Source organism: Atractosteus spatula, chromosome 8, assembly GCF_055471065.1.
Source record: "Atractosteus spatula isolate fAtrSpa1 chromosome 8, fAtrSpa1.hap1, whole genome shotgun sequence".
Classification (NCBI taxonomy): Eukaryota; Metazoa; Chordata; class Actinopteri; order Semionotiformes; family Lepisosteidae; genus Atractosteus; species Atractosteus spatula.
Window position 1 is genome coordinate 23550375 of NC_142713.1, and position 22357 is coordinate 23572731.

Below are 22357 nucleotides of genomic sequence, written 5' to 3' on the forward strand. Positions count from 1 at the left end.
GTACTATTTTTACTACTTTCTATACTATTTTTAAGTTTCTTATAATGTTAATGTTTCCAGTTTTAAAGTGTTTTCACACGGTTCTGGTATTCATGTGCTTATAGAGTACTCATAAGAAACAGGTATAGTAGAATAAAGAAAACTACACATGCACGTATAGAGAGGAGGGTTTAAGTCTGTGGTCAGAATTTGTTGAATCACAGCTACAGTATTTTAACTAATTAGATGACCTTCTTCTAGAACACTTACAGTCAATTTGATGTTGGAGATCACTTGAATTTGCAATGTTTTGAGAAATGAATAAAACAAATGCTGATTTTGGTAATGAAATGTGTAGTGTTGAAAGCAAATACACACATTTGGGCAGATATATCCATAGATACAAAGTCTATAAGAGTGGATGTAGTCATACAGTATTTGGTTTTAGAATAAAAGGTTGTTTATTTTAACTCTGTAAAATGTATATATTAATATAACACTGTGTCAAATACAACCTATGCAATACCCATAATGCAATTAAGTCACTGTTTCCATTGATGAAAATCTTTTGAAGAAATGTTATAACTCCTTTGTATTTGCTGAATTCTGTTTTTCCACAAAAAGAATACATTAAATGTATTTTGGGATTTTAATGTGCTGTTGAATACTTGAGCATTGTAATTAGATGCAGTCTAGACAGAGCATTTTCAAGGCAATTAAATGGAAACCTAGAAAATGATCCAAACACGAATGCACATGACAAAAAAACAGTTACATTGTTTATGCGATCTACAATGGTTAACAATTCAGATATCTCAATATATTTGTTGTTTCTATTATCTGTGGATCCTTTTCAGTGAAAACCTCTTGATTACTATTGATAACATAAATATTGGAGTACATTCCTCAGATCTTATTTATCTTACTTTACATTTCCAGTATGAGACAAACATTCAGAGCAAGGGCGATTTTCAAAAGCAAGGGCATTTTTCAAATGTGTAATTTCTTTTTGTTTTTCTCCATACCTCAGCCTTGACTATAAATTTCTCTTTGAGAAAAGACTATATCAACTTTTTTATGTATATATCAACAAAAATACTTGCATGCAAAATTAGTCAGTGACTCTGAATTTTGAGAATACATTTATGAAACTTTAAAGCATATGGAAAGATACTCAACAGAGTCTTAATATGTTAATTCCTTCAAGAAATTGGTCTATTGTACTTAATGCCATACTGTCTGAACAATCAAAACACATAATTGAATTTTTTTTCCAGAAATACACAATAATTCGGCCATTTAATATAAAAATACATGTAACTGAATTTTAATTTTAAACAAATAAGCACCACATTCTCTTGGCGCTTGACACTTAAACAGCTGTGAAAGTTGACATGAGCAAAAAAAATAGCTATAAAAGGTGATTGCTTTCCTATATACATTCCACGTCTATAAAATATAGATGTTGAAGGAGCTAGCTTACATATGTTGTGATGTATGAATGATTTTAGATGGCTACCAATGCTGTGTATCGATTTTTAAAAGAATAAAATCATTGACAAAATATTTTTTTCAATTACTTCAGGGTTAAGGTAGATGAATAATTTGTGCATTTAGGTAATTGGTATGGTAATTGAGTGGAACAAAAGGAGAAGTCTGTTGCCTTTTTTAATTGCTAAGTGGAACAAAGACACACAACATTCTAGACGATATCTAATGAAAAAAAACTGATTTAGGGAGAGCCTAGGTGAAATGATCCATTTAATTTGAAAAAAATATATATTTACAATAGTTGGCAAAGATACACATTTTTGTCCAGCTCTCCTAAACCTTAACTTTCTATTACAGGTAGTTCAGGAAATGTTTTTCTAAGGACGGTTTAATGCCCACCCTTATGATGTAACAACTAATCATGATAACACCTCTATTTAACAGATTAATAGTTTACACAATATACAGTATGTAGCCATAATTGCTTTAAATCCTTAAGATACCAATTTAAAACCTATTACACAATCATAAATCAATCAATAATTAATTAAAACATTACAATTAAGTAATACATGTATTGTATTACAACATTGACTATTTTGTAATACATTAACTCACTTTTACAAAATAAATGCTGCACTATAAAAAATAATGATCTACTGTAGCTGTATAAGTGATGTTCATGGGCTTTGCAAGTTTCTTGGCATTGCTATGAATATCACCCCACACAGACTCCAGCATGGTGCTGTAGTATTGATTCAAACTTTCCACTTCTGTATGTTTTGCAGCACAAATGGCTGCTCCTCTTGTTTTCTCTGACTGTACCAACCTCTAATTTTAGAGCTTTTCTATGATCTTTTATACTCTATACCTTTTACACTATATCCCTCACTCGCATAATGGACACACAGGATTCAATCTTCTTTATAAATTTTACTTTCTCATTCAGATTAACACACTTTCTATTATCACCACCTGTAGAAGCCATGAGGGATATATTTCCACCTATGAATTTAAAACAAAATTTGAGACCCATCTAGACAATATCCAGACAACAGCCTGCAAAAGAAGACTTATCAGGTATAAGGCTGGTCAAGGAATGGACCTTATGCAGGTTCCAAGGTCACAAAAAACCTAAAACAGTGATTAAGGGAAATCCAAGGCCAGGGTCAAGAGACGGGCGAAAGTCCAAAGCCTGAAGGAGAAATCTAGGGCCAGGAACACAATCCGAAAGTCAAAGACAGGAAACAAGCCAAAATCCAAAAACTATGTAAGGAGTTCAGGAAGAAAACAAAAGACCAGGGGCTGAGAACACCAAACAGAGGAAAACCAACAAGCAAACAACCTCAGGAACAAGGACAAGGCAAATAATGAAAAGGGAAACAGACGCAGAAGACAAAAGCAGGAACAAAGGGAAAAATTCAGCGAAGGCAAGAGCTCAGAGAAGTGAAAACAATACCGAACACAGCTAGAACAAAGAGCAGGGCTTAAATAGGTTTGGGGCAGGGATTGGCTTCTGCCATCTGCTTGATCTGCGCCTCTGCTGCGCAGACAGAATAGGCACTAGAGCTCGGGGTGCCCTCTGGCGGCGAGATGGTGAGACTGTAACAGCGGGTTTGATTGCATTTGCTCTGGAGAGACATATGGATTTGGTCTGTTGTTTACAAAATCTGTTGGTTCTGGATCCATTAATTCAAGGTTTTTTTTTAAATATATATTAGGAATCAGGAAATTGGTTTATTTTACCAAGAAAATTTTGGATTGCTTTAAGAATGACAAACTAACCATCAAAACTGGGAAAGCAAAATAACGGGGTTTGCCGAAGCAAAGTGGATGATAAGGCTGAAATTCATGAAAGATTCTTGTAGAGGCCTTCATTTAACAGTAGTTCATGACAGGAGATGTTGACCATGATGAGGATTTATCTGTACAGTACAGTATATTTAACTTATTGCATTTTTTTCTGCAGCTCATCTTCAAGCTAAAGTCCCTTTGGTTTATGACAACAATAAAAAAGGTGGAGGTTGTCAGATCCAGAGAAAGAAACTTGATTACCAACCCTCAGGTCAAGCATTTTACAATATATCATCATTGTAATTTTATTAGAGGACGTACTGTACTGTAACGTAAGTTACAATTTTCTTGTAAGAACCATGTAAAAATATCAGTCTCTTTTTTAATGGTGTTGCAACTTTTGAAGATTGGTCACCAATCACACAGCTCAGTAAATTGTTCAATCTGTAGGGAAATGGCACAAACAACAGTTGTGTGTTTTGTGTTTTAAATTAGTTTTGCTAAACAAAACAGCTGGCAAGATTTGTCAGCAGTAGTTTATTAAAAAAGAAAATTGTGAGTTGCTCAACTATTTCATTTGAAATCGTTTTAGGTATGTGGTACAGTATGTAACAGTATGTGGTGGTAATGATAACAGTCCTACTGTACCTGCTTAAGCACAAACAGCTCTTTTCATCACAAAAAGACTTTTCACTTACTCTGTTTGCTTTGTTGGGAAAGTGGAATTCTGATCCTTTGGATCCTGATTGCCTGTTGAATGTGCATACAAGCGGAGTGGTGGGTTTGGAATTAAAATACTTTTGAAATTAAAGGAAAATTAGATAACTTTATAAAGGTTTACCAAAGACAGTTAAACGAAGGACTAATTGTCTGCTGATGTTCAAATGGATACTTACAGTATAACGAATAGGCTAATGCTCCGAATTAGCCTGTGATTTTTATTTTTGCCCTTTCATATACTGAAACCTGGAAAGCATTATGTCCTATCAAATTGAATAGAATTTTAGTGGCCGATCATTTGGACCCTTAATTATTTACATGAACCAGTCACCAACACACTATATTTAAATTGTTCTTTATTAAGTGTAGATTTACCTTTAATATAGTAATCTGCTAGAATTGGTATATAAAGAAGGTTGTAAACAGGGCTCAACAGTGTGGCTAATTAGATCACATATAATACTAGAAACACTTTAAAATTATCATTAAAGCATAAGTGTGGAACTGGAAAAACCAAAAGGTTGATTTAAAATATAAGATGCTATCAAACAAATATAAGAAACACCATCTAAACTGGGCCTGCATTAATGTGATTAAAAACAGGTGGGATCTGGGCTTGCTGGAGCCAGATCACAAAAATGTGTTGCTCAAAGCTAATCAGGCTCTGATTATTTTTTGATCTGATACTTGAGCAGCACGTGCGGAAACCAGGGAAAAGGAGTGCAGACACTGTTAGTTATCAGGTTGGCTTCCACATGCAGAGATGGAAAAGATTAATGGAAAACAGAGGGTAGCTGTAGAACTGCCATTTGAGATGTACTGCACTCATTGGAAATAAAATGTACAAGCTTTTAAAACATACTTTAAATCTTTTTTTTCAAACTTTCCATGTCTTACACAGTGAGATAATAATGAAAGTAGATTTTATGCCCTATTTTTTATTTTTATTTTTATTATTTTAAAAAAAGGAATATTATAAGTTACAACAAATGCCTACCAGGATGGTGATTGGAATTTAAATGTGCCCTTGGCATATTCCTCTTTTATATTTCCTCACATGGTCCAGTGACCAGCCTTTGTGTGGCCTCTCTAATGCATCATCACATGCTATAGATTAGATGGCTCCAGGGATGAGCAAAGAACAACTTACAAGTGCCATTAGCTAACTCAGACCAGCATAATACTGAACTTCTTTACCTGTTCTTCTTTCTGCTTTGTGGTTCCCATACAGATTCCCTCCACCTCAGACAGACAGTGTTTTTGCATTCAATAGGCATTTTAACAGTTCCTTAATATATTTATTTTTTGTCTATTTATGTCAAATCCTATAGAGCACTACAACGTCCTGATATCTGACCTCATCTATACTGCATGTATACTAAACAGTACTTTATATGAACTGCCCATCCCTGCTATTTTACCTCCACAGTATATTGGAGCTTATTTCTGTCATAAACCTCATCCAATGCATCCCTACTGTATGTTACTGCCAGTAGGCCGAAGCACGCTGAGCTTGACTGCAAGATGTCAGGTTATGCAACAGTTGTTATAATCTTGGTTGGGAATGTACATTATCTTTTTGCATCTCTTAGTGCAGAGCTACTTTAGATTGTCCCAGGCAAACCTTGTTCTCATTATTCACTGCTAGGATGCAGGACTGCTTTCTTTGTTGTCTCCAATATTGCTGGAGCTTCCATAGAGCTATTGACCTTATACCCATTTTCCAGTGCTTTGTCCAAGCATTACAGGACTTGATTATAACACCAGGTGAGTTTTCTCTGGCTCAGTGCTGCTCTGTGTCAAGATATGCTTCAGGGTGTTACCAATAAATATAACATACATGCAGAATTCTCTCCAACCCAATTCATTCAGATCCTGTGGTGATAAAGATGAATCATACGGGGACCTGATGAAGAATCTGATCTGGTTTTGTTTCATTAATCATTTCACAGCCATAAAAATCATGAGCCACAACATGAAATCTCATTTTCTCCAGAAAATCCGGATTTTTTTTTTGCTATAGTCATTGAGTTTCTTCATGTAATGCTTAGTTTACCTTAAATAATTAATTAATACAAATAGCCACCTATCTTGTGTCTGAGTATTTTGCAGACTTGGGGGGAAAAAAGGCCAATTCAGGGCAGCCCCCATCTTTTCAAATAACACTGTGAATGTAATAGAGGGATTGTAACTGTTCATTAACATGACTTAAAATCATTTGAATTTTCAAAGTGAATGTAAAGATTGTAAAGTATATTAATTACTACAGTTAGTCATATGAAATAATTTTCAAATCTACTTCTACAGGCTGATATTGACATTCTTATTCTTATAAAAATTACAGACATCTCAAAAAACATGTTTTTTTAAGAAATGTTTTTGAGAACTGTGACTAGGAGGCTTGTACAGTCTCGGGAATTGATTTCTAGAATTGAAGTGTATTTCTATTTAAAAATCCTGTCGTGCTACCCAGCGAATGGCTTTTTGTCATGCCAAGATGTGGCAAAGTTAATATAGCAGTTGCTGTGATGAAATATGGTAACTCGGCAAAAGTAGTAAGGAGCCTAATTGTTTACTGCTTTGATGGTCAGGGAAATAATTTTTAACTTAATCCTTAAAACATAAAGTTTTATTCCTGCTAACATGGCCAGTGCTAAAGAATCTGAATATTGGTGGAGGCCAGATTCCCCAGCTTGCAAGGTTTGGGAATTCTGCTGTACTCTGATTATGTAGAGAGAGCTTTAACTCAGCATGGAAGGGTATGTCTATTTACTCCCAAGACACAACTGTAAATTCATGAAGAAATGCCCTTGCAGGATTTTATTTGCACTTCATTCTTCCCCCCTTCTTTTGAGCTTCATTGGCCTTTCCTCACCATCACCTTAGGGGAGTCAGACTGAGTCCTAGGCCTCCTCTTCCATGTTGTATTTACCCTTCAGTCTTTCTAAGAGCTCTACCCTTGTCTTGTAACATACAGTAGGATGCACTAGTTCTCTTTCCTTTTATTGCTCATGTTAGTAAATAATATTTCTTGTTAGGGCATTACATTTTCTAATAGATGTGGATTACAGATTATGTAATTACAGATGGCTTACATAAATAACTTTACACAAAATTAATGTGCATAAATAAATATTTTTATATCACAGTAGACCACATTTTGTAGGAGAAAAAATATGCATGCACAGCTTTTCTCTTTTCTTGGCTTCAACAGAGTTATTTTAAAAACTGGAATATGGAACAGGTAGCGATTCTTTGGGGATGAACTTCCCAAGTGTAGGTAAGACTCCCATTTAAAAACTCTATCAGCTTAACAGAAATGATAAAAATCCTCCACAATACTATTAATAATGAATATTTACTTACATGTTGGCCACTACAATTTAAAGTAAAGGTTTACACTGTAAAAAAAAGTATAATTGTAGGTATTATTAAATTTATGTAAAACTTGTGCTTTTAAATCTTACAGTCTGCACATTTTCTGACTTTGCTAAACAGATGCCCTATGATACCCTGACTACTAACTGCATACCTATGATACCCTAACTGCAACTACACAGGAGGATATTTATTGATTTTCCAGAAGCTTTTGACTTGTTAATTCACCAATAACTTCAAAAGCTCAGGTTAATTGGATCTTGGAGTAGTACACTAGCAATATCAATTATGTCGTATGCACATGGATGGAGGTGCAAAAATGTCTAAAGCAGTTCCCCTTCTCCTGAGCTTTCAAATAATAGTTTAATCGTTTGCAGAGCAATTCTGGGGATAAAAAACTGAAGTATGCTTCAAGAAAAATTACTGTTTAATTAAGATAAAACAGATAAGATTAAACAAGGGGATCAGTATTTTTTAAGTGCAGTATTTTTTAATCTATTTTTAAACCAGTTGAATCATTATATACTGTACCTACTGCATGTTGCTTGTACAGTACTGTTCGACCTAGGCTTTGTTTTGTATGGGACTAAATACTGCATCATGTTGCTGCTAGTGGCTGCAGTTAAAAAGGTTACTTTGTTAGTAACACTCCTGGATAAAGGGGATGTTATATTTTCTACTGTATTCACAACAGTAATAGATAATTTGGAAATGTTATGATAAGTATGTTTTATAATGTTTAATTAATTATAACACTTCATGCAATACGTTGAACTGGCAACAATGTGAATGAAATATCACTGCTTTAACTTTATTTTTAAAGATCTACACAGAAATACCCCCAAAATACTTAACCTGTTTTCAGGATGTTCCCTGTCTTACAGTTTTAGTGTATTTTATGTTTTTTTTTAATGTTGTTATGCTATGTGTATTGTTTACATACAGTACACTCTTTAAAAATATATTTTTTAATTCTTTTACAATTATTTCTGATGCTGGCATAGAGTTGTGACATTGGCAATATCTGATAATACTTTAATGAAACAATCTATCATATCTTTGTCTTAGGAACCATAAATTGCTCTCAAATGAGTAAGTGAAACAAGTGAAAAGATATAGCATAACATACTGACTGCATAATGTACAGTATTTAAAGTCTGCTTTCCTTCAAGTCTAGGTTTATATACAATGAATTGAAGCATAACCTGCCTGAAGTGGGAAAGGGAAATTTCTGTTTATCTACCATGTCTACAGGAAATCCCCTTTCAGTTTTCTTTCCACATTGCTAAACATGATTTGGAAGTTCTCTAAGAGTTCTCTAAAATCCCTTGGGTTTCTTTATCAAAAAAGCATTCTTTCCAATACTATTCATTAAAAGGACAGACTAATTGTTATTGTAATAGTTTCCCTGACTCATTAACCTGACCAATTAAGAGTGTTAAGCAAGTTAAGCAGCTTCCTTTGTCTAATAAATGCCGTGTTTAAAACAATGAAATTACATGTGTGTATCATACTAATAAAATAGCATGTGGCTCTTCCACTGGTAATTTAGACACTAGACTATTTAGAAGTTTTTTTTTTACAAACATACAGTACTGTAATATTCTTTGGACAGGTGCCGAAAAAGAAGAAAAAAAGTACAGTATACGCATTCAGACTGCTGCAAAGTTGAAAATGTCCAAAATGTGTATTTCATCCCTCGTTAGTGAATTAAGATATGCTAAAATAACATCCTGATTTTTCAATCTGATATTAAAAAAAGAGTGAACAACAGTGGTTGTCTTTAGTTAGTTGACATATTGTAATGGATTGGGATAAATCAAAATTTCAGTCCACTCACAAATCACACGCAATATCTGATGGTAGATTTAAACTGGCCAGGAGAAAGCAACCTCTTACAAATAATTGCACAAACACCATTGAGAACAAAGTACAACATTTTAATTTAAAAGATTAGCCCAGAAAACAAATCATATGAGCCATGGTTGACAGTTTCTTATATAATTTATTCTGAGAACCGAATTGCCATGGTTAATAATACAGAGCATGTTTAAGCTCTTCAAGTTTCAGTACAATGAACCATGAAAATACAAAGTAGAATACCTTGAAGGCAGTGGTATGGGATTGCTTGTTTCTCAGCCAAATTTGTCTTTTTTTCTGGAGCATCTAGCTGGGGAATATATTATTTGGAAGCTTGGAGATTTTTATGGTTGCAATTTTTTTCCACAACATTTTACTTCAGGACATGTTCATGAGCCTGCATTTACAGACGATACTCTCACCCTTCATTTCCTCCGTCTATAATAAATGTGTGATTTTGTTTTCAAATGTTTGCAGTTGATTAATAGTATATTAATTGTGGTAGTCACATGGAACAGCTGTTTTGTGAAGTGCTTAAAGTAAAATTTCAGAAGATAACTTTAAGGGAAAATGGTTAAAACATGCACAGAACAGACCCACAATATTGGTTATGAGCTGTACCTGGTTGATAAGATAACTTATTGCCCTTAACTGAAAACAAGACCTACAGTTGCAATGTGGGAGTTTTAAATTTACTGAAACAATTATAAATTGGATCACTAAATTGAGAGAGGGCTTTGATGACTGTTAAGAATCAATAAAACACAAGAACCTAGTCCCACACATGGATTCTAAATATACAGCATACTGTACAATTAATTGATAGAATACCAGAACGTGCGTAACAAACCAACAAGAGAATATTTGTGAATCGATCTGGTGTAATATGAACGGTTGATCTTTCACTCTGAGAGTTACAAACATAATTAATAACATTAGAGTTAAAATATATGTACAATTATTAATTTCTTCCTCGTAGGTACATCAGTCTCATATAGTGAATCATATTTATATTAGCAAAGACAAATAAATGTGCATTCCTCTATCAAGTTCAAGTTCAAGTTTATTGTCATTATACTCATATACAGGTATATGGTATAATGAAATGCTATTTAGCTAGCTCTCGGACGATAAGTAGTACAAAGAAAAAAAACAACAATACAATTGTATAATGAAAGACAGAGACAACAGGCAGTCTGCAAAAACAACAACAGGCAATGTGCAAAACAACAGGCAATGTGTAAAACAACAAAAAGGTAACAGGTAATGTGCAAAAACAACATCAGATGTGCAAAAATATGCATCAACAAAATAAAGGGATATAAATTATGGGGAGTGAGCTTTTTGACATGTAAGGTAGAGGTAGATTTCAATGTGTGTTTGAGTTTTTGGTAAGAAAGAAGACACTGTGAGGTTCAGATCATAGGTGAGAGGTGAGGTGAGAGTGAGAGAGGCTGTCATGAACTACTTTATCAAACATGTTTGGAATAATAGTTTAACTCTTTAGAATTCTAATGTGAATAAAGAGGTTTTATAGATCCATTGGCCCAATGTTTCTTGATGGGTTTGAACTTCCCACTGAAGATGGAGATGGGCAGGGTTCTCTTTGTGGTTGCTTCAACTGCTTGCTCTGTGCTGGGAGTGTCCTGGTGCAGAAAGAGAGAGGGAAACTTCCTAGGATTGATGAGGGCTGCTCTGCGAAGAAGCTAGCTTGTTTCTGAACTTCAAAATTTAAAACATTCTACACATTGTTGTCTGCTCGGTTCATCCTGGCAACAGACTATAGTCAAATATTCAAGATCCTCAAAGGCACTGACAAAGTAAACCAAGCAAATTTCTTCACAATGAACAGTGAAACACAAACCTGAGCTCAAGTGGAATCTACGCGGAAGCACATTTAAAACCAAGAACAAGAGGTACAGTTAAAGGGTTGTGTATAGACCAAGCTTCTTTTTTACTACAATTTTACTTCAGAGCAATTAAACATTTCATCTCTTGCTTACTGATGCTTGCCATCTTGGGGTTTCTTTTGCTTTACTTTTGAAAGAATACCCTGTCTTTTGATGTTTTAGCAAAAGTAAAGGTGTAGGTTATTCACTCTTACAGCTGTCAAACACCTCCCAAAGGTTTGACAGGATATATACTGCAGCTACTGTACAAAACCTGTGCATGTTTTTTTGCCAGCCTCTCTGGTTACATACCCATTCTAACAACACTGCCTTACAAGAGGCAGACATCACAACCCAACAATGGTTAAGACACAACTACTGTACATTTCAATATTTCACAATCCAGAAAATGGACAGGTAAATTTCACAAAGCACTGAAGTTACTTGTACAACAACTGCAGTTCACAGCACTGTCTTTAACTCTTCTGATTCTGCCTATAATCAGTACAGGAAAAGGAAATGTATTCAGTGTTGTTTTTCTGAGATCAAAAGCGGGTTGCTCTCAACGCACATATTGGAGAATTTGTTGTGGATTTGATTTGCACTATAGCTGAAGAAATGTTGTGATTCACTTAGTGTTGTACTGAAAAAGAATTGAATGTCTGCAAAATAATGGAAAATGCATGCATTAAACTTTTGTTTTAAAAAGCAGCGCATTCAAAGTTACTCACCTATCACTTTTTTAATTTAAATTTCACAAGGATAAAAAGGGATTAAAATTCACATTTTATTACAGTTTGAGTACAAACTACAGTTCTGAACAGTGTAATAGAAGAAAGCAGATTACTAAGTGTAATTTATTACTTTTAAATGAGAACTTAACTTTTACTTCACTAATGTTTGTCCATTCAGATTTTCTCTGTTGTTTCTTCATAGATAACACTGATTTACTGGCTGTGGCAGTTTAATTCATTAATTATTTACAGTATACTTGCATAATCTCATGAAATGCAAAGTGTTTCAATTACCAAATACTGTACTTGGTTTGCTTTTCACACCCACCAGGCAGTGTTTGTCATTCTTTCTCAAGATGCCTTGAATGTTACTACATATACACATCAACATCATACATTATAGATTTATTCATATCCCCAATAAATAAAACATAAGGCATCATAAAACAGAATGAATTACAGACTAGATAATAATGTTACAAATGGGGCTGGACAGATTTTAAAACAATGACAAAACACAAATTGCTACAAAAGGGGGGTTACAAAACTGGTAAAAATCAGGAATTGACCAAGCGGTTTAGTCAATCAGTGAAATAATTATTCATAACCCCCGACTCGTAAGGGATTTCTATACCCGAGCGGCTGGTATAATCAGAGGCATGTGAATTCTTTATTCTCTGTCACAGCTTTGTTGAGAGGAGTAATAATCCAGGCACACTTGGTTAAAACAAATATTCATTACAATAAACTACACAAGACACAAAACATACAACACACAAAGTTACATTACAGTATATACAGTATTTACAGACAAGGCGATTCAGAGGCTTAACATTCTGGTCACCCAGAAAACCCCAGACTGCTACTAAGCGCTAAACTCTTAATATGCCTACAGAGGCCACACAAGAGATGAGCTGCCTTCTTACTAAATACAATGCAACCTGCAGTTAAATCTCTGGATGTCACAAAATAAATGGGAGCCTATATCACTATCCATAAAATGCACCCTAATCAGGAAAGACATTTCTAACTGAGGTATCTTTTACCCAGGAAACCCAAGTTCCCTAAAAACACAGAAAAGCACGCTCTCTCTAACAAGGTTCGAATACTTAGTTCCAGTCAGGTTTTGTTTGGATAATCAAGAAGTAGGAGCTCTTGCCTGGTGCAAGCTTTAAGTCCCAACTCCTCCGGACTCCTCTCTCTTCTCTCTGCTCTCCTTGTTTCTTCCTTCTTCCTCTCTTCTCCTCTCTTGTGTGCTTTTAATGCGAATTTTTCTTTTTATCAAAATAAACTTTATTTCCAAAACAACATCTCACAATAACAAACATTCTTACACTCAGTAAACATTCTATCCAGGTATGAACCTAATCATGCAGTAAAAACTTTCCGAACAAGGTGATTCTCCATTACCAATCCTTGCAAGTGGATGATGGAGCCAGATTAACACAATTAAAGAGTCCCTCCAAGCCCTACCACTTGCTTTTGTCCATTAGTCCCTGTACTGGGCCCAAAGTCCTTTCCAGCGCTCCCTCGCCATGGAGAAACCCCATTAGGCGACGTCACACTTCATCCTCCTTCTGAGGTCTGCAAGTATCCTCTCCTCCAGCTCCCTTGCTCCCCACTCTGCATTGTGCCGGATGAAAGTGTTCCTCGCGTTCCACAGTCCTTGTTTTGTTAGGGACAGCAGCAGCCACAGCAGGAACTGCCTCCCCTTGTCCAATCCAGTTGGTTCCAGCCTCAGCAGGATGCACTGGTAAATGAGCACCGCTCCTGCTCCCAGGAATTGCATAATTTTATCCATTGTGCTCCACACCACTTTGGCAACGGGGCAGCTTCAGAACGAGTGCTCCTGAGTCTCATCAACGAAACACAAGTCCTGGGGGCAATGCGGGTTCCTGGTGAGCGAGTGTCTGTAAAGAACCTCTCCGATTGTGAGCCTCTGGTGCACTGCCATCCAGTTGAGGTCCTTCAGTTTGTTGTCCAATTCCTTCGGCTGTGTCCTTTCCCAGACTTGTCTATGAACCCGCAGCCTTCCGTCGGCAACCAGCTGTCCCCTCACCTCCTTGTACTGTAGGGCTCTGTGGTTGGTGCAGAGCTCTGGCTGTCTAGTTGCCTTGTACCTCCTGCTCCACATGACAGCATGGGTGTAGAACTATGGTCTCTTCTCTGCTTTGGGCCCAGTGTTTATCCACTGGACCAGGTGCCTTATCAGGATGGAGAACCACAGCCTGAAAAAGTGCTAGTACTTATGGCTGATGGGCTCTCAATGTGAACTTATACTGTGTCTTTCTGCCCTGCTCCTTTGCAATCATTAATCCACAACTTGCCTAGGCATACTTAGATAAACTTTACTATTGTTTCTGCTCAAGGGACCCCCCCAGACCTCAGCAAACATCCTCTCTGCTTTGAAGTTAGAAGTGTTGACTTTTCCCAGTGTCACAAACCTTATCTAAAATCACCTAAAGCTGTAACAATATGTTTTGTTTAAAACTCTAAAAATATTATACTGTGATCATACAGTAATAGCATTACTCAGAGTAATATCATATTTGTCATAAAGAATTGAATCCCCCAAAACACAAGGGTCATATTTAGTCACACCTGTAGGTATTCTTTTTAAAACAGTCTAACAGAAAAAAAATCTACAATAACAATCCTCTTTCTACAAGTTCAATGGAATGTATATATATAGAGGCATCTTAAGGCTATAAATAAAGACGTTTAATTTGTTTCACATTCCAAATGCATATATAATGCAATATAAGCAATGTACAATGTAATTTTGTTACAATTTTCTAACCATGCCTTTGAGTCTCCAAAATAAGACTCTGCTCATCTGTGACAAAGACTCAACAGCTGCAATTCCTCCAAAAAGAAACTGACAAAAAATAAGGAGTATTTTTATGCATCCTCCTGTTTTTAAATGTGAATATGATCTAGCATCAAAATGCAAGTATTAATCAATACTTCCAAAACATGTAATTTGTAAGCAGATGTACAGTATGCAAATTACAATGCTGTTTCAATGTTTTATGCCAGGTGGTTTTAATTAAATTTATGAGGCTTCGTCGGTTCTAACAATGCACTCAATCAGTATGCAGATAGCAAATAAGATATTTGGTTCATCACATTTGGCTACAATCCTTAGTTGTAGGGTGTCTTTTAAATTTTAGATTGTTGAACTCAACTTAGATTTCAAAGAATTATTCAGGAAAAATGTTGTAATTTAAGGTCGTGAACACAATTAAACTCTTTAGCATGCGATAGAACAGTGTGGACATATTGGCTTACTATCAACCTGCTGTCAGCATTTTGAATGAAGAGAACATTGTATATCTGGTTTAGTGGTTTCTTTTACTGCATATATTAAATCACTAAACATGTACAGCTGTTCTATAAATGTGCATTGTTACAAACAAGAGAAACAGCCCAAAGAGAATAATAACAAATAATTTAATTTAAAGAAAGAAATAAAGATTTTATATGCTGAGAAATAACTCTACCAAATAAAGAACAAGAACAATTATCTACTCTGCACACTGTTACATGTTTTGTAATGTGTTTTAAGATTATTTTAAATGTGAACTCACTGATACACAAAATGTTAAATATGTGTTTTTAAAATGGAGAAATGCTTTACATTTGAGTCTATTTACTATTCAAACAGAATAAGTCCTCATCTATCCACCTAAGCACCTACAGTACTTAGGGGCTGAGCATGATCTGTGAAAGAAAGACCTATGGGAAGAATATTTTACATTTGAGTAGGAGCGGTTGGAGAACATAGAGACTTAACTTGAAAATGATTATTCTATGTGATGACAACATAGTTTTACTCCTAGATTTTTTTTCCTTATTTGAAGTATTCTTTTTTATAGAAAAAAATACTTTCCTAAAGTAGATCCTTAACAGTTTGGAACTATTTCCGTAACAGATCTTAACCTCAACCAGGGCAAGCCCAAAGGACTGTACACACAAAAACTCACAATTGTCATGTGCAATGAAATCCATGAGGCTTTATTGCTAGCTATTGTGTTGTTGTTGTTGTTGTTTTTCATTACAGTATTCATAAAAGCACATTTGCACACCCTTTAAATATCGAACAAAAGCCTAGTGGCACCCAAGTGAGATTCTCAACACTTCACCAGTTATAAAATAATTAAGTATTTAACACCCACTGTGTTACAATTACAAATACTTTCAATTACTGCTTCTCCAACCCATGGTCATGGTGGCTCAGAGCCTATCCTGACAAGCATTGGGTTCAAGGAGGGGTGCACACTGGACAGGATGCCAGCCCATTGCAGGGTACACACAGATACTGTACCATTGTGCACGCTCTCACACTGGGGCCAAATCTAAAGATGTCATATAACCTAAAACTGTGTCTTTGAGCTGAGGGAGGAAACCCATGCAATCAAAGGGAAAACATGCAAACTCAATTGATACAGCACCCAAGGAGCTGAACCCAGGGCCCCAACAAAAATGCTAACAACTCTGCCACCATGCTCCCCTATTTATTATCCATTCATCCATTTTGTAACCGCTTCATTAACTACAGGGTCGCAGGGGAGCCAGAGGCTATCCCAGCAAGCAATGGGCACAAGACAGGATACACATTGGATGGGACGCCAGTCAATCGTAGGGCTCACAGAAACAAACATGCTCTTGCTCACACCAAACATAGACACAAGCACACACACATTCACACCATGGCCAGTTTCCCAAGAAGCCAACTGACCTATCAATATGTCTTCAGACTTTGGGAGGAAACCGGAGAATCAGGAGGAAATCCACACAAAAACAGGGAGAATTACTTTGGGGTATGAAAACATTTAGTGGGAACTGTATGAACCTACAGTATGATACACTTCTCATACTTGTTGATTGTAATTTACATGTTGATAATGTAGCTTAAAATATTTTATTGATCTTGACTTTATGCAATATATGCAGTAAAAAGAGTGTCTCAGTCTGTTATTAATGTCTTATTCTTCAGATGTGAAAAGGTTTTCAGAAATTACAAATTAAGTTCCTGTATCAATTAAGTCTACTGATGATTTAATTGATACATGTAATCACCTTTCTACAATTACTCTTAATACTGTTGTCCTAGTTAAAACTAGATTAGTTCCTCCTAATTCGATTATTTTTTTTCTTGAATTAACAGTGACATCAATCAAATGAAAAGAGATTGCCATAAAGTGCAAAGTAAGTGGAATGCCACAAAATTAGTTATTGACTGTGATGCTATGTGAAAACCTTTATTGAAGTATGGTGTTGCTAGACAGTCTGCCGGACAGGATAATTTCTTAAACAGATTGAACAAAATAAATCGAGTGTGAAGCAATAAATAAAATTACTTTCCTATTTTAACAGTAATTAAATGTAAACTAATTCCATTAAAAAATATAAACAAATTCCCTGCATATAGTATCTTTCTGCTTACCATCACCACCTTTGCAGCTGCCCCTTACTCTTCACTCTGCATAGGGGTCCTAGCTCCCTAGTCCTGTGGCCATTAGGTTAGCCCTCAGCAAAGTGGGTTAAGCCAAATTTTGACTTAAACACTCCGCAATAATTTCAGTACACTTAATTGTTGGGTGTTGTTATTCTTAGTAAAAAGTACAGTATTTAGTAACCACTCTAATGATATTTTGATGTCTTCAATAGTTAACAAGAAACAGAAACAGTTCCAGACACTTTTTAAATGGCTCAGGTAAGTCTTAAAACTTCTTCAGTTCAGTTTTGAGTAACTTTAGATCCATTTCCAATCTTATGTTTTTTTTAATACCAATATTATATGCCACCAGCCATATCACCCTGCAGCTCTCAACTGGCTACCCACTGAAGCTCAGCAGGGTTGAGTCTGGTCAGTACCTGGGTGGGAGACCTCCTGGGAAGCTACAGTTGCTGCTGGAAGTGGTGTTAGTGGGACCAGTGGGGGGCACCCACCCTGCGGTCTATGTGGGTCCTAATGCTCTGGTATAGTGGCGGGGACACTATACTGTTGTGGGCGCTGTCTTTCAGCTGAGACGTTAAACTGAGGTCCTGACTCTCAGTGGTCATTAGAGATCCCCAGGCATTTCTCAATAAGAGTCGGTAGTTATCCCTGTGTCCAGGCCAAATTTCCCACCTTGGCCTTTACCATGGCCTCCAAATTGTCCCCATGTATGATTGGCTTACACTTGCCCTGCAATGGACTGGCGCCCCGTCCAGGGTATACTTTGTCTTGCACTCATTGCTTGCTGGGTAGGCTCCGGCTTCCCGCAACACCGTATGGTATAAAGCAGTTCGGCAAATGTCATGACATAATCAACATCATTTCAAATGGTTCACTTTAATCTCTCAGTAAAAAATGTCATGTTTAGAAAAATAAGTGATTTATATTGATGAGTGCATATTTTTTAACATTACATTTGTGAGTACATTTGTAACATTACAGTGAGTAATTCCAACTTAATCTGACTGTTTTAAGGGATGGGTGTGTCTGATTTGTAATGTATCAAAATTATTTAAATTTTATCTCTTATGTTTGTTTTGTTTTATTGGGACAGTCAAAGTCAGGTAGATGAAATATTACTTGTGGAGTCCTCAGTTATCTATAACAACATTATTGCTATACTAATGCTATACAATTATGCAACTCTAAAACCTTGTAGTATTAGTGATATTACACTGTGATAGATTGTACTTCTGTTATTGTCCTAAATGGATAATATGCTTTGCAGGCAGGTAAAAGACATAACATAACACAAAATACATTTAACTCAACATAAATCCATTAACGAATAAAAAGAATACATGACAACACCTTAAATTTTGTAATCAAAACTGGGATATTCTAAAAGTTTACTACATACTATTTTCAAGTATGTACAACTTAATACAAATAACATAGAATTCTTGATCAACCACCTAATTTGAAATTAAAAATTATAATTATTATTAAATATGATTAAAACTTTGAGTTACACATTTAAAATATTCCAAAAATACATTGCTGCATCTGTACAGGTATGTGTTTAACATTTTAGTAATATTACATTTATTGATATTGATAATATTTTAATATTAGTATTACTATTCTTGTAATATTATCAAAATAATATTTTTTCTCCCTTTATCAGATGCTGTCAGGTCCACCAGTAGAAAGTATTTTGGACCCTGTGCAAGGCTAGAGTATAGGGTAGAAGGAGGAGGGAGAATCCAGAAACCAACATTCAAATCGTCTAACAAATCCGTAGTCAGATGGAGGGCTAAGATCCATTATCCAAGAGGTAAATAAACGCTGGAGAGAACTAACAAAGGAAAGGGTAGGGCTCTGTGAGTAATCCTCAATAGTGAGCATGGAGTAGTGTGGTTGAAAGGTTTAAGTAGGGAGGAAAGTGGAAAGTGGTTGGATAATAGATTAATTGCGGTGAACAGTGCACGTTGGAATGTGGCGGTGAGTGCGTGGTTGCGTGGTGACTCTGACAGATGCTACAAAAATAATATATGCCTTTTTCTATGTTGCACTATTTTAATACTTTTTTGCAGTATGCACAAACCAAGCCTTATAATGTCTACACCTTGGACAAACTTCAATGGTCCTTGTTAGAGAAATTAAGCACATATAGCTCCTGTGTTTTTATTATATGTATGGTATGCTTTGGCTTCTCAGAGAAATAGCACTGATTGTAAAATCCTGTTGCTTACATTTAGAGTACTGAATGAAATGGTTCCAGAGTTTTTGTAAGATTGGTTATTTAGGCTGCTATCAGATTAGATATTCTTTGAGGTTGAACGATTATGGTTTCTTAATGGGTGTATTGTTTTGACAAAATTGGTTGCAGCCCTGAAGAAAAAAAGGTTAACCAAATAAAACAACTGGCTCAGGAAAACGTGCAAGCTCAGATTGCTACTCTGACACAGTTTGAAGTGACTCAAAGTATTTGTCAGCAGTTGGCTGAACAAATGGTAAGATACGTGAATGGTTGTAGAAGTTCAACTTGCATGTGTTCTGTAAAAACTGATCCTTGAAGTCAATAAAGAGGCTTTTTCATAACTTTTAAACATACGGAGCAACAGTCTTCTTTAGATTCCCCAATTATGTAAAAGTGTGTTGCACTGTTTTTTATTTGAAAAGCCCAAATGGCATACACTAGACAGTGGAAGTGCCTCAAAGTATAAACTGCGAACACACAAAATTAGCCAGTGTAATACATTGACAGTACAAACACAAAGATAAGATCGGTACTATAATCGAGCAATCCTCATCCTCTCCCAAAATATTTGATCTTATTTATCTTGGTGAAGTATCAGTTATCTACACAAGTTGTAGAAATTAATGTAGAATCAATATGATCAACCTGTCAAAATGATAAAATGTGAATACATTTATGACACTAGTCACAGGGTACTTCCCAGCAATAGACCTTGCTGCTAACAATAGGATAAAGACTGTAAGCTATAGGGAGGTCCAGGGGTTGTTTCTTGAAAAAGTTCTCCATCTTATGGTTGTTCTACTGTACATGTAGGACTATGATTCCTTCCCACAACCCAATGGAAGTCTGGAAGATGTTTTTATCTTTAGTCACTTTTATTGTGACCAATTATAGTATCCCACCTATATGTCACAAAGCATTCTTTCAGGACTCTATGCAGACAGCACAATCCGGAGAGGAGTGAGAAAAACATTAGGAAAAAAACATGCAAAGTGGCTGGAAGGAAAACAGGGGGCGTGTCCAAGGTAAGCTGATGTTCGGGGGGGGGTGTCCGAGGCAAATCTGAGTACGATGCAATGTCCAAGACCGGGTGATCCATCCTGACAAAGACGAACAGAGTTAAAAGCCAGAGAGGGATCTGGCGGAGGGTCGGGAGAGTAAAAGGGGGGTCACGAGACCAGACGCACCATAGTCCCGGACTCAGAAGGTCAGGACGCCATTGAAGCCGATGCCGCCAAGTCGCTCTTGGACTCGCGGGTAGGCAGGCTTCTGGGCGTCCATCTTCCAAAACTGAGCCCAAATTGGCAGAAACGTCTGGCTTTTATAGCACGGGGGGCTGGAACCAGAGGCAGGTGTGGGAGATGAGTACAAAACAAGGAAGGGCTGGAGCGGAGCGTCCTTAAGAGGAGGGGTTTACGAGCGTGACACTATAATCCTCATCCACATAGTTTCCACTTTTTTCTGTCCTAAGCCTAAATTTTATGCACCCTTACAACCACTGCCTATTATTGAGGAACAGTTCTATACAGTATATATACCCTCGTGGCAGTACAGTACACCATAAGGTACCTCAAAGCTTTCCATCTCCAGAACACCATTCACAAAAACCCCCAAATCATGTTTCAGATATTCCCTGAGTTGTAATGGCCAGGAAGGTTCTGTAGTTATAGGGGTGGTGGATTACCTTAATTTTCTATTTTACAGGAAGGCTGTGCCATCATTGATCAGATAGTATCATGGTCAATACTTGTTAACCAAGTTCAGTCCTGTCACTGCTCTTCAGCTTCATTAGTCCCAGATGACTCATATGAGCCATATGCAGAATGTGTGCACATAAGGAACTGAACACAATACTGTAACGAATCCAAGTGATAAGGTATGAGGATCCTATGCAGATGAAGGAGAATGTAGATACTGAAACAGGTGTCCAATCCTAAACGTAAGGAAAGTTTGTAGTAGAGAGCAAAAGGTAGTTCAAAAGCCAAAAGAAGTATCACGAGAGGGTTTCTAACAAAAGGCAAGGTAGGAGCTCTCTAGGAGAGGAATCACTACCGAACAGCGAGAAGCGAGTTTAGATGGTTTAAATAGTGCTGCGTGCTGCACGGTAAGGCATGTGCTGATGGATTAACACGTGTGGTGGTGCTTGTTATTATTAACCTGCTGCTGGCATTGGTTAGCTCTTTTGTGGGTTGATCTCTGCTGGCTGGCGGTCTTGACAAATACAGCTTTGAAATGGAGAAAAGTTCTACAATTGTAAATAACTCATTTACAAAACATTAGTTATTTAGCTACATAATGAAGAGCTATGATTTTCTTGAATATGCAACAGCTAAGGGGGAAAAAGACTCGTGTTCATGTTTAACATTCCCACCTGGAGTAAATTCAATTAATTTGCTCGTCTGATATCAACTCTGAAACATACAAGTTTCAGGATATTAGGAAGAAATTAGAGGATTATTTCCCATAGATACCTCAGTGATTAGAATCAGTAATTAAAAATCAGAACCTTCAGTAGCTAGTAGCTGCTTCCCCAAAAAAATAAAATTATAGACAAGGGACTTCAATCTCCTAACCATAGGGATGCACAGCACACAGTATTTTTTGCTTATCCCTTTTGATCATACGCTCAAAAATGTAAAAAAAATAATGGTTACAAAAGACAGGAGATCATTTGTCCAATTGGAAGTTATGAGACATTTTTATTCATAAAAATATAGCCGGCTGGCTTTGACAAAATGGCTGGGTTGCTTTTTCCATATTGCCACTACTATTTTTGTAAAGAAGTGTCCAACATCTGTGATTTTAA